This window comes from Parasteatoda tepidariorum, chromosome 5, assembly GCF_982258835.1.
Source record: "Parasteatoda tepidariorum strain Cologne lab strain chromosome 5, Ptep-v5.0, whole genome shotgun sequence".
NCBI classification, from domain to species: domain Eukaryota; kingdom Metazoa; phylum Arthropoda; class Arachnida; order Araneae; family Theridiidae; genus Parasteatoda; species Parasteatoda tepidariorum.
The window spans coordinates 49,904,856-49,920,568 of record NC_141759.1 but is presented as its reverse complement, the minus strand read 5'-3'; the positions used below and the strand labels follow the sequence as shown (position 1 = coordinate 49,920,568).

Genomic DNA, 15,713 nt, shown 5'->3' with positions numbered 1-15,713 from the left:
GTGCTAATAAGTAAGTTTTAATACCAACCTTTTTAAAGTTTTATATCTTAACAATGAGATATCTGTTGCACATTAAAGTTATTGTAGCCAGAATTTTTTAATATGCAATTAAATATTTTCAAAAATCTACTTCTTATTTTAATTTGTAATTCAATACTTTTGTTTTGCACAACTAGATAAAAATCTGACAGTAATATTTAATGTTCCTTCAAACATAGAAAAGTCCTATATAAAATTTTGATAAAGTGGCGGCCTGCCATTTGGCTGGTGTTTTGAATTGTGGCCCCCGGCCTCATGTAAGTTGGAAACCCCTGATTTAGCGCAATGCCAAGCAGTGTGACCATCAATGCTACTCAATCTATCATAGAAAGCCCCAATCCACATTGTGGTTGGGTTTCCTGCGAAGTTCGGTGAGCGAACTCGCTAATAGAAATGATCCTATAAATCTTAACTTGCTGAATTCGTTTTATTAAGTCTAAAATGACATTCAAAATATTATAATTAAATAAAAAAATATGCAACTGAAACTCGAATATCAAAATTCTTTAGTACTCTCTCTATTTGGAATACGAAAGTATTGGGAAAACGGCCACAGCCTAATACTTCTGTTTCAAGTAAAACCACTCAGAACGAGCTTTTTCCATCTATTTGGCGCAATGCCAAACAGTGCGATCATCAATGTTGTTCAAACCATTTAGGATCGAAGCAACCGCTTCACGCTCAGGAGAAAGCCCCATTCCACATCATCGTGGTTGGGTTTTCTGCGAAGTTCGGTGAGTGAACTCGCTAATCATACTATAGAAATGATCCTATGAAGTATGATCTTAACTTGCTTTCGATTTTGGTAATACTAATACTTAAAATTCAGTAATAATTGTTGGTAGATGTTATTCTCCGAAACTTTCTTTAATTTCATTTCAGTCTTCATGTTTGTGCAGGCTTTGTAAATGATCTTTAATCTTTAGCATTAAGACAAAACATAATTTTAACATAAAACAATTCATGAATTAATTACTCTGCATTTTTTAAAATTTCTTTTGAGACTGGACAGAATGGTAATTGACTCACGTTCAAAGACGTTTCTATGAATCTGACAGTAGGCGTTATTGCTTGATCATACATACTTTAAGAAAATAGGAAAGACACATTGCCCTAAATATACTGCAATGTAAAGTAACGCCTACTTTCTATTCGAAATTTGTCACGGGGTATGGTTGAGTCCTAAATAAAAATTGTGGAGTAACTAGCGAGGGGCAAGAGGGGACATCTGCCCTCTGGTACAGTCTTGGAAAAGAGCCTAAATTCATGAAAAATTATTTAAAATGAATCATAAGGTAAAATACTTTTCTCTTTCAAATATCTATAGTCTTACTTGCTTAATTGTGAGCCACATAGATTGAAATTTTCATTCGATTTACTAGAAAATTGCACACTACACTTAATACTGTCATTTGTTTCGCACATGGGCTTTTTATTATTTGTAATGGACAAGCAATATGTTGAATAAAAGATAACTTTAGAAAAAGCTTGTATCATCCGTCAAAAACAAAAAAAGATCGATAGATGTTTATAAGGGTACTAGAAACTACATCACGAACACACACCGTTAAATTTTAAACCGAATCTAGTGAAAATTTATGAAGTTATTGAGTTCCGTTGTCTTCAAAATCAATATATAAAGTCATAGAAACATATTCAATGTAAAATTGAAAAAAAAAAGATGCGATTGATTTAAATTTTTATATTATCTAAAACTTAAAATAGTTTCGAAAAGCCCATTTTTAAGCCTTACAACATGAAAGGGTGCAAAAGCTGAGTTTGTTTCCGAGCACTGTAAACCCAAACTACGCCTCTGAGTATAACAGAACTCGAAGTAAATTAAATTTCATTTTCCTGAAATACTCAGAACGAGCTTTTTCCATCCATTTAGCGGAATGTCAAACAGATCTTCAATATTGCTCAATCTATCATAGAAAGAAACAACTGCTTCACGCTTAGAAGAAAACCCGATTCCACATATTCGCGGTTAGGTTTTCTGCGAAGTTCGGTGAGTGAACTCATTAATCATACTATTGAATTGATCCTATGAAGTATGATCCTAAACAAATTCCCACGTTCGTACAACTTATTTGCATAAATTTGAAGTGTTGAGTGGCATTGTTAATTTCTCTTTTATAAAAATATCTGTCCCGCAGTGGACTGATCGTTAAGACACGGTTCCCAGCAGATCACCGAAGTCAAGCATCACTGGCTGCGGTCAGTGTGCGGGTGGGTGACCACTTGGATCAGTCTGCGTAGGGACCGAGGGTGTGCGGTATTGGTCCTCTTTAAACTGTGCTACCGTAAAGTGCTCGACTTCGCGTGCAGGTCGTCGGGCTACTGAAAGCGGGGGTGCCACTGCCATCCCCTCCGCAGAGGATCAAAATTGTGATGGCATGTCTTCGGATCATCCTCCGGGATGCTTCCCAGACCGTCGCCAATAGCCCATTGTGCAGCTCTAATGCGACGTAAATTAACAACAACAACATATAAAAATATCTCTTTTATTATTTGTAAAGCTTACAAATACGTATAAAGAGTAAAGTAACGCCTACAAATGTGTATACAGTGGAAAGTAACGCCTACTTTTTATGCAAAGCTTCTCACAACAGTGTGAAATGTCACTGCACGTACAAAATAACTCAGGGAAAACGTTTTATATCAGTACGTGCAATGCGTATACAGTGTACAATGTGTACTTGTCAATGTATGCATACACAATACGTATAAAGTGAAAAGTCCCACTTTCTATCCAAGGTTTTTCACAACAATATGAAATGTTCACTTAACTTACATATTAACACTTTCTTTTATTCTTATTTTCAATGAGATACAAATACTTTATCTTACCTGATTCGGATGTAAGGATTTTAAATATTATAGTTTTGTTCAGAAAGCTACGAAGATTTTTCAATATATTTTTGGTTTAGTTATTTTTCCTTGAATGCACAAGTTTTTTTAACAAACGTATATTTCTATATATATTAATATCCGTATATTTTGTTACCGACGTTGAGCAGCCGACCCAATTCTGTGTTTATAACTATCTTGTTATTTTAATTGATCTAGAACCGACATAATCCAGGTTTGTAATTTTGAACAGGCCTTGTAACTGTGAACCTAATCTGGAGACAAAGGAGATGACGGAGGAAGCATTGGGAGAGACTTGTTTTCGTGCTTTTTGACAGAACTAACGTGCATTTAGGTTACATGGAGAGAAAAATAATTAAAACCGCTCATGGTTAGTTCGACGGCAAGAGGATTTTAACCCATGATCTAGTGATGAGGATTTTTATTGTCAGCACTACGATTAGCGCGAGCCGGAATCAGAATTCCTATCGCTCAGCCAATGTTGGAATTCGTACTTGGGAAACGTCATTTGGAGACGAGTGCTCTGTCCTCGGAGCTGCCATGGCTTATACATTTCCCTACTCCTTTGAAAATAACACTTAAGGCAAAAAACACATGAATTTAACTTATTGCACTATAAACTGAGGTGTATTAACGATTTGTTCTCACTATTCTCTTCGCGGCAGAGAAGTGGAGAGATACTAAGTAGTTAATTGAGTGAATTTCAAAAAAAATTCTTGTTTGGAACATATAATTCAATATGCATAAAAACTGTAGCAATCAGTGAGAAACCGATTACAGCTCTGAAATCAACGATGTGAAAGAAAGATCACATGCAAAGGAAGAAAGAAAATTGTTCTTTAGCATAATTGTAGACATAACATCGGGGTAACGGAACAGAAATATGCCCTTTCTCCTGTTATACAAAAAAAAAAAAAAAAAAAAAAAAAAAAAAAAAAAATTATAATTTGCTATTAAAAAAAATTTGCATTGCATTTAATTCAAATATAAATTGTTCTCAAACCACAACGCCTGGTTATTGGTACTCATCCTTTTTTGAATTAGTGCCCGATTCTTAAGTCAGAAAATTTCATCACCCCTTTACAAGAAAGCAATAAAAAAATAATATGTTTTTTTTTTTTTTTTTTTTCGTTTTTAAGTTTTTTTTTGTTGTTGTTATGATACAACAAAACATTAGATTCTTGAAAAGTATACCTAATGACCAAAGTAATTTCTCATTGATTTTTTTTCCGTTTTAATTATGAAGAAAACAACTCATGTGTAAAATTATCTGAAGGAATAAAAGGATAATCTCTATATTATTAGCATATCATATATTCGTTGTATCTTAATTTAAATTAAATGTTATTTTTCATATATATTATAAAAAATTTGAAATAAGTTATTGTTGTCATTACGGTCTGCAATGATTGAATGAGAATTTGAACACATAAACCATTTATCTGACATCATTTGTGTTATTTACGTTGTTTTTACTTCATTTATGTCTCTTATGTCATCATAATGTCCCCTGGCATTAGTAATCAAAGCTAAGTAGTTACAAGGACAGTTATTTTAGACAAGTTAACGTTTCCGTCCTACACGAAATTGTTTGAAATTGCATTTTTCATTTATTGATTCTGAAATTTATTCTAGATTATACTTTAGGCGTACTTCGAAAGAATTTATTTTTACAACCTTATTTGCTAATATTATTAAATAATTTTCTTCAAATAATGCATTTATTGTACAATAGTAAACGGGTTTTCCAACGTGTATCCTTATCCTTGATATCGATATCAATAAATTAATGAAATAAGCTTATTCATTCAAATAGATTTCAATTCTGGAAACTACGAAATTATTGAGAGGGTTCCTTGGAGTAATATTATTTTTATCCTCTTATGACGAAATATAGGAAAACTTTATATTCATAGTTTCAGTAAAAAAGTATGCTGATCCTCTTATTTTATATCAGAATAGATTCAAAAATTGCGTATGTTATTAGTTACCTATTTCAAATCAAATGATCATTATAAAAAGAACATGGCTTTGGAATTTTTTTTACAAACTTCAAGTTTTAGTCTTTTTTTCTTATCAAAATAAGGCATTTTTCTGTAAACAAGTTATAATATCGTCTTGTAAATTGTGCTAAAGTTGAAAAGCAATCTTAATAATCTTAAGTAAATTTTTTCAACATCTTGTTCTTAAAAGAGCAGTTATCGTAAAGCTAACGGTGTAGCAAGATTGAACGTCAAAATAAAAATGCTGTTCAAATTTGTTCATTTAAAGCAAACAGTTAGGGTTTTATGAGTTGCAATAATATGTATTCACTTTTCACAAATCAGACAAATTAAAAGCAATAAAGTAAATAAATATGTAATTTGTTTGCTCATTTTTAGAAAAGAAGGGTGCACTTATTTAATGCAATCAGTCAGATGTTTTGCGCAAAGTAATTTTATTATAGCAAAATGTTCTTAAATTCTTATCAGCCAACTGGCTATAGTTCTGAGACTCGAAAAAAAAAAAAAAAAACTTGCCAATTATTTGAAACGAGTGTTAATTTAAAGAAAAACTTTCCGTACTAATAAAAATTAAACAAAATTGATAAGTATATTATCCGGGGGGGGGGAAATCTGCTGGACAGCATAAAGAGAGAGAAGAATGGTAGAAATCATATAAATCTCGGTGCGCTACCGCGAAGCGGCATTAACCGATTCATCTGTAGTAGTAATTCGATGATGAGGAGTAGTGAGGTGGAATGGAGATGGGGGGAAGAGGTGGTGCTGAGAGAGAAGAAAATCTAATGAAATAATTGATTGAATAGTTCTGTGAATAACTAGTGGTTGGTAATTAAAAATAAAATTTTAAAATTACGATGTTAGGACGATATATAAGATACTGCGATATTTTAAGACGCTTAAAAAATTTGGCTACGTATTTGATAGCTCTTTATATTCTGCATCCTTATACGCTTTGCAGAGTCTTTTAAAACAGCAACAATATTAAAGATAATGGTCGTTGATTTCACAAGAGTTTGGTTTAACACGATATAAAGATTCCTTTTGTATAACTTATAACTTTGTTTATACTTTTATTGTTTAATCATTGAAATATATGTAGAATAATTCATAAATATATTATTCCTAATAAATGCCTACTTATGCACATTGCTGAAACTGAATCAATTGTGGAATGAATCATTTTAAAAAAAAACCAGATGCATAGCCACTTTGAATCAAAACTTTCAGTGCCAGCAAATGATATTTTTTAAAAATATTTAATTCAAATTTTCTCAGTTTCTAATTAATAAAAACAATCGAAACTTTAGACTTCACTATAGAAAAATACGTAGATTAATAAGGTATAAGAGATTTATAGCTCATAATTCAAAATTCTTTCGTCCAGTAATAAATTAACTATTCAGTATAATGCTCCTTCTGAAGCGATGAATGTAATCCTAGTCTAGCTTAATAACAAATATTACTTTCAGTTTATAGTGTGTCAGAAATGAATTGAGTTTTAAAGTGATTTCAAATGTAAATCCTATTGAACGGGCAGCTGATAGACGAGCCCTTTTATAACTAGGCTTTCAATGTCTTGGGCAAAGAATACGTATAAGGTAACTTCCATAGACAAAATGAAAACCACTTAAAATAATAAGAAAATTTCATTCTCTATATTAAATATTTTAAGAATAAAACGAATTTTCTTTATAACTTACTGTTCTGATCTACAGTAACTAATGTTCAACTTAAGTATCGTTAAAAGGTCAACTATAAAGAAAATCGGAACCAGCTATACCTAGACCTACTCCACAAATGTTTATGGATCCCATTGTTATATATGAAAGGAACCGAATCAACTTTAAGAATATCATGTTTTCATTATAGGGACAGCGCGAACGCAGTCCCAACTACCAAAAATTATGCACCCCAAGCAACCACAATTTGTGGATGTGGCGAGCGTCAACCAATCTAAGTGCAATGAAAGGTCTCTGCTCGGGGGAGCCTCCTTGTTGATCAAGGCATCCCCAGTGCCAGGTAAGTATGCTACATCAGCAAAACAGAAAAAACTTGATACTAAATAATTTTCTTTCATCCTGGTAGTTTTAAATTTTACTTATATGCAATATATATTCTCATTGTGTATTACATACAATGAAGCTGCACCCATATTTGCGATAATTTTCATACTCAAAAGTCTTCCTTGATAACGCAGCAAATATGAAGCTATCTCGCGTAAAGGATCACTGATTCGTATTCAACACGATTATTACTTTGCACATATAAATTTCTTTTGTTTTTTATTTAGTGTCAATTTAAATTTCTTAAATGCTCTGAAGAAAAAAATAATTTAGTACGAAAAAATTTACATTTTATTTTCCTTCCTTCCTCACTGGCTCGACAGCCCAGGATGGGCCTTGGCCTTCTCCAGTAGTTTTTTCCAAGCTGTCCTTCTTTTGGCAATGGACTTCCAATTCTTTATTTTTAATATAGATAAATCTTTCTCCAGGGTATCTAGCCATCTGAGATTTGGCCTGCCCCTTCTACGTGTTCCTGTCGGCCGGGCATCAAAAATCTTTTTCACAATACGGTCTTCTTCCATTCTTACTAAGTGGCCTGCCCATTTTATCTTTTGGACCTTAATGAATCTTATGATGTCTGGTTCATTATATGATCGATAGAGTTCTAAATTTGATCTTCTTAACCACTGACCGTTTTTATTAATTCCTCCAAAAATGCACCGTAATATCTTTCTCTCAAATATGCTCAGCATTTCTTCATCTGCACGAGTCAATGTCCATGTTTCACAAGCATATATTAAAACTGACCTAATGAGGCCTTTAAATAATAACAGCTTTGTTTTTCTCTTGATTACATTTGATCTTAAAAACTTTCTTAATCCATAAAGGCACCTATTTGCTGCTGTGATTCTCTTTCGTATTTCTGCAGTTACATCGTTCCTGTTATTTATTTCAGAGCCTAAATACGTGAAGCTGTCCACTACCTCGAATGAATGTCCCCCAATTTTTAGATGGGTACTCCTGTGGGCTGTTTTAGTACAAGGCATATATTTAGTTTTATTTTCATTTATTTTTAGACCCATCTTCAGGGCCTCTTTCTCTAAAGAAATAAAGGCCTCTTCAAGTGCTCTTGGTGTTCGAGCAATAATTCCTATATCGTCAGCAAAAGCCAACAATTGTATTGACTTATTAAATATATTTCCTCTGTTATTGATTTTTGAATCTCTTATTACCTTTTCTAATGCTAGATTAAAGAGGAGACAGGCTAAAGAATCTCCCTGTCGCACACCATTTTTTATTTCTAATGGCTCTGATAAACAATTCTGTATTTTTACCATGATTTTAGTTTCACTTAGTGTTAGGTTAATCAATCTCACCAATTTTTCTGGTATTTTAAATTCTCTCATTGCCATGATCAGAGCTTTTCTGTTAATACTATCATAGGCGGTTTTAAAGTCAATGAACAGGTTGTGCAAATCAATTCCAAATTCTCTCGTTTTCTCCAATATCTGCCGAATGGTAAAAATTTGCTCAGTAGTTGATCTTCCCCTTCTAAAACCACCTTGATACTCTCCTATTATTCCCTCTGAAAACATAGTAAGTCTATTGAATAAAATATTTGAGAATACCTTATAGCTCGTGCAAAGTAAGTTAATTCCTCGATAGTTTGAGCATTCAAGAACATCTCCCTTTTTATGAATTACACAAGTCAAACTAATTTTCCAATCCTCTGGGATTACTTCCCGTTCCCATATAATTAGTAATAGATCATATATTTTCTTCGCAACCTCCATTCCCCCACCTTTTATTAATTCAGATGGTATGGTGTCAGGGCCAGGAGCTTTATTGTTTTTTAATTTGTCAACTCCCATGATGACCTCTTCCAACGTTGGAGGTGTAACCATTTCTTGGTTATGCATCTGTAAATTGTCTATTGCTATCTCGTCTTCTTCCTCATCACCATTCAACAGATGGTCAAAGTGTTCATTCCATCTGTTCAGCACCTCTTCTCTATCGCTTAAGATCGTTCCTTCCCTGCTTCTGCAAGAGTTTGTTCTTGGCTTGAATTCCTTGCGACCCAAGTTTATTTCTCGAAAGAAAGCTCTGCTTTCCCTTGATCCCCTTAAATGTTCAACATTTTCAAAAAGATCTTCGAAAAATAATCTCTTTTTTTCTTTATGGATCTTCTTCTCTTCTCTTCTTGCTTCTTTATAAGCATTTTCAGCATTTCTTGCATGCCTTGAACTTATCATTCTTTTATAAGCCTCATTCTTTTTATAAGTTGCCATAAAACAATCATTGTCAAACCAGTCCTTTCTTCCGGTTCTCTCGATCTTTTCCACAACCTGGTCTCCTGTTTCGATAAGAGCTCTCTTAATAACATTCCATTCCCTGTTAACATCATCCCTTTCTGAAGAATCATCAGTCACTTCAAGCCTCTTTTCAATTTGTTCCTGGAACTTTTTTCTTGTAGTCTCTTTTTTTAGCTGTTCACCATCATATTTTTTCAGACGTTCTCCGCGAGCTTTACGAATATTTGATATTCTGGCTCTAACCTCTGCCAGAACTAGAAAATGATCGGGATCTATGTTTGCCCCACGATAAGATCTTACGTCCAGTATATCCGATTTGTGTCTTGAATCAATTAAAATATGGTCAATCTGGTTGTAAGTATTTCCATTAGGAGATTTCCAAGTCATTTTATGAATTCTTTTATGTTGGAACATTGTACTTGGTATGACCATATTATGATCTGTAGCAAAATCTATGAGTCTTTTTCCGTTGTCATTTGAAATATCATGAAGACTATACCCTCCAATCACTGGCCTGAACTCTTTTTCCACTCCAATTTTTGCATTTGCATCCCCTAGAAAGATTTTAACGTCATTTTTAGGACATGAATTATATAATCTATGTAGCTCCTCGTAGAAAAGCTCCTTTTCCGCGCCATCTTTGTCCTCTGTAGGAGCATGAAAGTTGATAAAACTGTAGTTAAAGAAAATGCCCTTTATCCTTATTTTGCATAGTCTAGGTGTCCTGCAGTCAAAATCAACATTTTATTTTACGTAACTATTATTTCATAGGCTTAAAACTGAACCGGTTTGTCCACACCGTTTTGAGAATAACTGCAAAAAACTTTTAAAATTAATTTTAATTTGTTGCAAACTCATGATAAATTGTAAGAGACAATTTCATTTTAAATAATAAAAGACTTAGACGACCCTAGAATATTGCTTAATAAATCTGTAGGAGAAAATTGAAATAAATTTGAAAATTTTAGTCAAAACGCGATATATTTAGAATCTATAACGTAGTTTGCAAGATATAGTAAACCATTATTTATTTTATTATTTTTATTACTTTACCATACATTAAATTGATTTTACATCTTCTGCGTTGGATTTTTACACACACCGATGTCCCTTAGGCATTAATTTTATTTTAGCCGACAAATTATATACTCAACATAATTTAAAAAAAAAAATGAAATGAATGATCTTTTTTAAGGTTGGATCTCAAGATATTAGCCTTTCTAGTTACTTCCATAAAGAAGCCTGAATTCTAACAATTTGCAATTATTAAGCTAATATTAACTTTTTTGATGTATTATTATTTTCTATTTTTCCAGGTTTTATTAATTCACACATTAAGCAAAATAGGTTATTAGAAGTTCTACTTATCAAAATAAGGAATTACTATTATTAGCCTTATTCGGCATGATCAAAATTGCTGCGATTTGTAAAAAATAATTTAAATGCTAAGAATATTTAGAAATATCTGAATGTTTTAAATTTCTCGTACCTACCAAAAAAGTAACAATTTAAAGAAAATAGGCAAGAAAATCCTTCCCGGAATCTTCTGTCAATAGATTAGACTCTCTCAATAAAAAGAAACTATAAGAACTGTTGAGGAAATGATTGAACTTCTTCAAACTCTACTGAAGGGAATTGTTCCTGATAAATCATGACTACGCCTTTTTTCCAACAACAGTTGCCACCTTTAAAGACTCTGTTCGAACTTTCCAGCAATATCTAACATCACTCGGAGCTTCGCTCCAAAACTTTCCATCAACTCACAGAGGTGAATGAGCTGAAGCCTGCAAATAGGCTGGTACTCTGTTCTCATTTCAACATAAGCATAAGTAATGCGCGTTAGTTGCGAAGAACCTGTCCGCGAGGCCGACACCTCACTTTTTCATAAGATAAAATGTCCATGGAAAACGGGAATAGAGATAATATGCTGGTGTAAGTCGATTAGATCAAAGTGAGAGAACGGTAGAAGTGGTATGCTGACTGTAAAGTTAAAATCTCTTGAAAATTTCTGCTGAAGACATTTAAATACAATTCTTAGGGCTGTAAATAGAATAAAAAGAAGTTAAAAATTTCAGGTTTGACATTTTACTAGTACGTTTATTTGGAAATATTAAACATAGTAGCGAATACAAACTTAGTAAAATGCATTTTAAATTCTTAATTTTGCTCTGACTTTTTTAATTTTAGAAGAAAGAACGAGCCCTGATTACTGACACTAGTCTTAACTTAAAAATCACGCAGAGGAATAATTAATTTTTGTGTGTTTATTTTATTCCTGTTGCTTGTGATTTGAGGTGCCATTACTACTAGGTCAAATTTATTCACAAGATTTTTAAGATGTTTACCATTATGATTACTTCTATTGCATCCCCATGTATTGTGCTTTGAGTTGAACTATTAACTATTGAGTGGAAACTAGCAGGGAAGAGTAGCTTAATGTCTGAAACTGTTAGTGGATGTCTTGAGATATTGAATAGGTCCGTTATTTTGATGGTCATAGGTTATGAGAATAGAAATTTGTTCGTATTCATGTGTTGTTGTGCTGCTGAATTCGACAGTTTTGAGATTGTTTTTGACTAGCAGAGCCACCCTACCTCCTCTGTTGGAGATAGGGTGGCTCCAGTTTGTTCTGTTAAGAAATGTTTTTGCTATTACTATAAAATCAGGATCTCGCTCAGTGATGAAGTCCTTCAGTTCCTGTATTTTATTTATGATGCCATTCTCATTCTTATTAATAATTTTTAATGGTGTTTTTCTTTTGGGCTGATTATTCATGTTGAGCTGAAGGTGGCATGTCTTGTTTTTCTTGGAATAGTCTTCTCAGGTCATTGAGTAGAGAAATTCTTTAGAGACTTGATGTCTTTTAATTCGGTTAGAAGTGTTCGTGCTTTTTTTGACTGTGACATTGGTGTCACTGGGGATTTTTTGGATTTCACGTACTCTGTTTTCTTTCAAAGTTGCAGGATAAGATTTTATTGGAACTGTTCTCTTGTTGTAGATGGCATTGTTTTCAGAATTGTTACTGTAATTGGATTCAGGTTTGAATTGGGGATATTTGACACATTGTCTGTAATTTTGCTGGGTGTGAGCCTTCACAGTTTGCGCAAATTAACGATTGATCTTTCGATTTAGTACACTGGAATGAAAGACGGTTCCCTCCAAACATTTCGCGACGTGGTTACAAGTTTACTGGACATGATTAAATTGCTGACAGCGAAAGCAATGAGTGACGCCTCGCCACCTTCGATAGCTCTCAACTTTGATGATGAGATTTCCGAATCTTGTTTCTTTTGGGGAGAGTGAAATTTTAATGCTAAGACCATCCCTGTATTTTATGATTTGTTTGCCCTGTGTTAGAGTAGAACCATATGCCTCAAATTCAGAAGAGAAAAAAAATCACCTTCTTCATACTCAACTGGTAAGTTCTTTAAGGTTACTTTCAAGACTACTTTACTTTTTTCTCCTCAACTAATTGGAACGTGTGGTATTTTATTTTTAACTTTTGAAATAAATCAGTGACAAATCTGTGTTCTTTCCATTCTAAAATTTACCTGGTCACCTAAAATTTTACCTGTGAATCTATAACATCATGTTTTTTGAGTGAATCATTTATTTCCTTCCATCCATAGAGTTGTTATCTTACAAAGGTATTGGTGGTTTTCTGACCTTTTTGGGTGCAGGTAATTGAAAATCATTTTCTTGCTCCATATTTTAAGTTTCTGATTCCTCCTAGTCGTAGTTTTCATCAATTGTATATTTTACATGAAAAGTAGGCGTGTCTTGATTAGTAGGCGGATCTTTAAAAAGCTTCCCAGGATCAGAACATTCCGATTACAAAATCGTGCTGCCATCTATTGCATTAACAGTTCTGAAGTTTTTGTTATGATGTATTTTAAAATCAGAATTAGAATTAAAATGTATTTCAATAATTGGTTTTTTACATTATTTTCACTAGGAGAATTAGAATCAAGCTTCTTACCTTTATTTTTCGTATTTTTTCTCTTTTTGTTTGCAGGCACGCAATAAGTCGTAGGTGTACTTGTCGTTTCCATTTCTTGAACATCTTTCGCTTCATTCAATGCCTTATTCAGATGTTTATTTTGACTTTATAGTTGATTATTTTTTTCTTTAAGGTGATTAATGTCTTACTGCAATTTAGTTATCTTATTAGTTTATTTAATGTTTCAATATTTAGTTAAGATTTTGAACCAAATTAATTAGGATGTTTGAATTTGACTCCGCCTCGGGATACAAAACACATTCACATAATCACAATTTAATACCACGCAGCACAAACGTACAAGAATCGATACGCAATAACGCCTTTCACTCACGCACTATCGACATGCGTTAAAGGAGGCAGGTCTTTTTTGAATTACGAAACCTCGTCTAAAAAATAGTGATTTGAAATTATTATATAAGATTACAACATTTGTATACGATTGCTCTCTTAACTTTAGTGGTGTTGAAAAGAAAAAGCTTTTAACGCTCATTTCGTTGTTGCGCGTTTTGCTTGATCGATACAAATTTCTTATATTTGAGAAAGGACACTATTCTTAAAAGCTTTCAAATTGTGTTAACAGTTTTGCCTTGCAAACTCTTTCAAAACGTTTGCTACTAAAAGAAATATTGTTTGCCTGGAGTTACATAAAATTGTTCTGTTTTCATAATTTTGTCCAACCCCAGTACGATATGGAACTAAAAATAAGATTTCATAAAATAGTGTAGAAAAGGAGATAAACGTCGATACACAGATGACAACTTTCTCCGCTTTGTTAGCAGTAAAGCAATATAAGTTACTAGTGGGCTGCACCCCCTGCCCAATCCCCGAAAATTGCTACGCAATCTTATATGGTTTGCTTCGCAAACCAAGCTCGCTATTAACTTAAGGACATTGCAAATGCACAAAATTCTAATTAAAAATCGCCAAATAAATTCGTAATATATAAATTCGTGAAAAAAAGCGCTTTCGACAAAATTCTAAAATAGAGATCTATTGACAAAGACTACTCACTTCTGCCTAGCTTAATAGTATGAGATTGCCGCAGCTGATACTCTCTGGTTATTTCAGTTTCCGTTTTTAAAAGAGCTATATGTTGAGCCACCTCAGTTAGATTTGGCATGTGACATTTTTAGCTGCAATCATTGGTCGATTCGCCGTGTAAGAGAAATAGTAACGTAGACATAACAAAGCAAACGTTGCCACCGGCGGAAAAGAGATACAGCCAAAATTCGGGAGCCACGTAAGAGAATTTATATTAGATTTTTTTCCTTTTAATTAATTTTTCCACCATTTATCAAAAATTTCTAAGTATTATATAGAACGGTCTGATGACATCTTTGTGTTTTGGTGAACACAAATGCATGTATATACCACGGAAATAAATTTAGAATATTTCAGTCATCCATGTTATGTATTGGAAGAAAAAAAATTTAAATAGAGTCCGAGAGTTTTGATGATTAATGGGTTAATACAATATTGGTGATACAAGGAAAATATATCTCCCATGAAACAATCAAAGAAAATATATCTCCCATGGAACAATCAAAGAAAATATATCTCCCATGAATCTTTAAAACAGTAACTACTGCAAGCATTACTTTTTACGTACGTAACTACTGCAAGCGTTATTGAAAATGAAAAAGTTTAGACGAATTTAAATAGTTTAACTCTATAGGCTTTATATTATTAATTTTTACGCTATCAAAAAAATATATAACGGAATTTTTTTTAAGGTTGTACTATACATCCTATGTATAAAATTTTTTTCCAAGATGGTTAAAATATTTTTATTCACTTAATTTTTAAGAATAATAAGTAAATCAATGAAGTTAAATGGCTGCAACTCTCAACAGAAATTTTCAGAAAATGTTAGCTTACAACGAAAAAAAAAATATTTGTATATATTTCGCGAACAGGTAGCAGATAGTTATACGTACTGGGTTCCTTGACTAAAACGCATGATCTCACTGTATCTTAGTATAAATATCATATATAAGAGCTATTAATTACCTCATTAACTTTACTATCGATTGGGAAAACAATGAAAAGTAACGCCTACATTCCTTTTCGAGCTTCTTGAAATGGGGAAAGAATTCCATCTGAAACTGGGAATCTCGATGAAAGCTTCCGGCGCATAGTCAGTCACATTATGTAATGTCAACCTACTTTTTAATTACCAGGGATCAGCGCGAACGCAGTCCCCGACTACCAAAAATTACGCGCCCCAACCAACCGCAATTTGCGGAAGTGGCAGTCGTCAGCCTTCCGAAGTGCAATGGATGGCCTCCAACCAGGAGAGCTCCCTCCGTGATCAGAGCAACTCCGACGCCAAGTAAGTATGCTATCAATTAGATTTTTAAAATATCTAAAACCAATTGTATATTATTTTTCCTGGTAGTCAAACGTTTGTATTTTATTTGTTTATCTACGTACAGTTATTTAATATTGCATTAATTCATAAATATATATATCTTATGTGGCA

The 15,713-nt window shown here is 33.0% G+C and overlaps 4 non-coding genes across 4 annotated transcripts; all 4 read right to left on the bottom strand.

Annotated features, from left to right (window-relative positions):
- Nucleotides 1-619: 619 nt before the first annotated feature.
- Nucleotides 620-826, bottom strand: LOC122270218 (small nucleolar RNA U3). The gene has a single exon (XR_006225677.1). It is a non-coding gene; the product is annotated as a small nucleolar RNA U3 (small nucleolar RNA).
- Nucleotides 827-1,900: 1,074 nt separating this feature from the next.
- On the bottom strand, nt 1,901-2,100 carry LOC122270219 (small nucleolar RNA U3). The gene has a single exon (XR_006225678.1). It is a non-coding gene; the product is annotated as a small nucleolar RNA U3 (small nucleolar RNA).
- Nucleotides 2,101-6,778: 4,678 nt separating this feature from the next.
- LOC122270216 (U1 spliceosomal RNA) lies at nt 6,779-6,940 on the bottom strand. The gene has a single exon (XR_006225675.2). It is a non-coding gene; the product is annotated as a U1 spliceosomal RNA (small nuclear RNA).
- Nucleotides 6,941-15,408: 8,468 nt separating this feature from the next.
- On the bottom strand, nt 15,409-15,571 carry LOC122270217 (U1 spliceosomal RNA). The gene has a single exon (XR_006225676.1). It is a non-coding gene; the product is annotated as a U1 spliceosomal RNA (small nuclear RNA).
- Between the last annotated feature and the right edge of the window lie 142 nt (nt 15,572-15,713).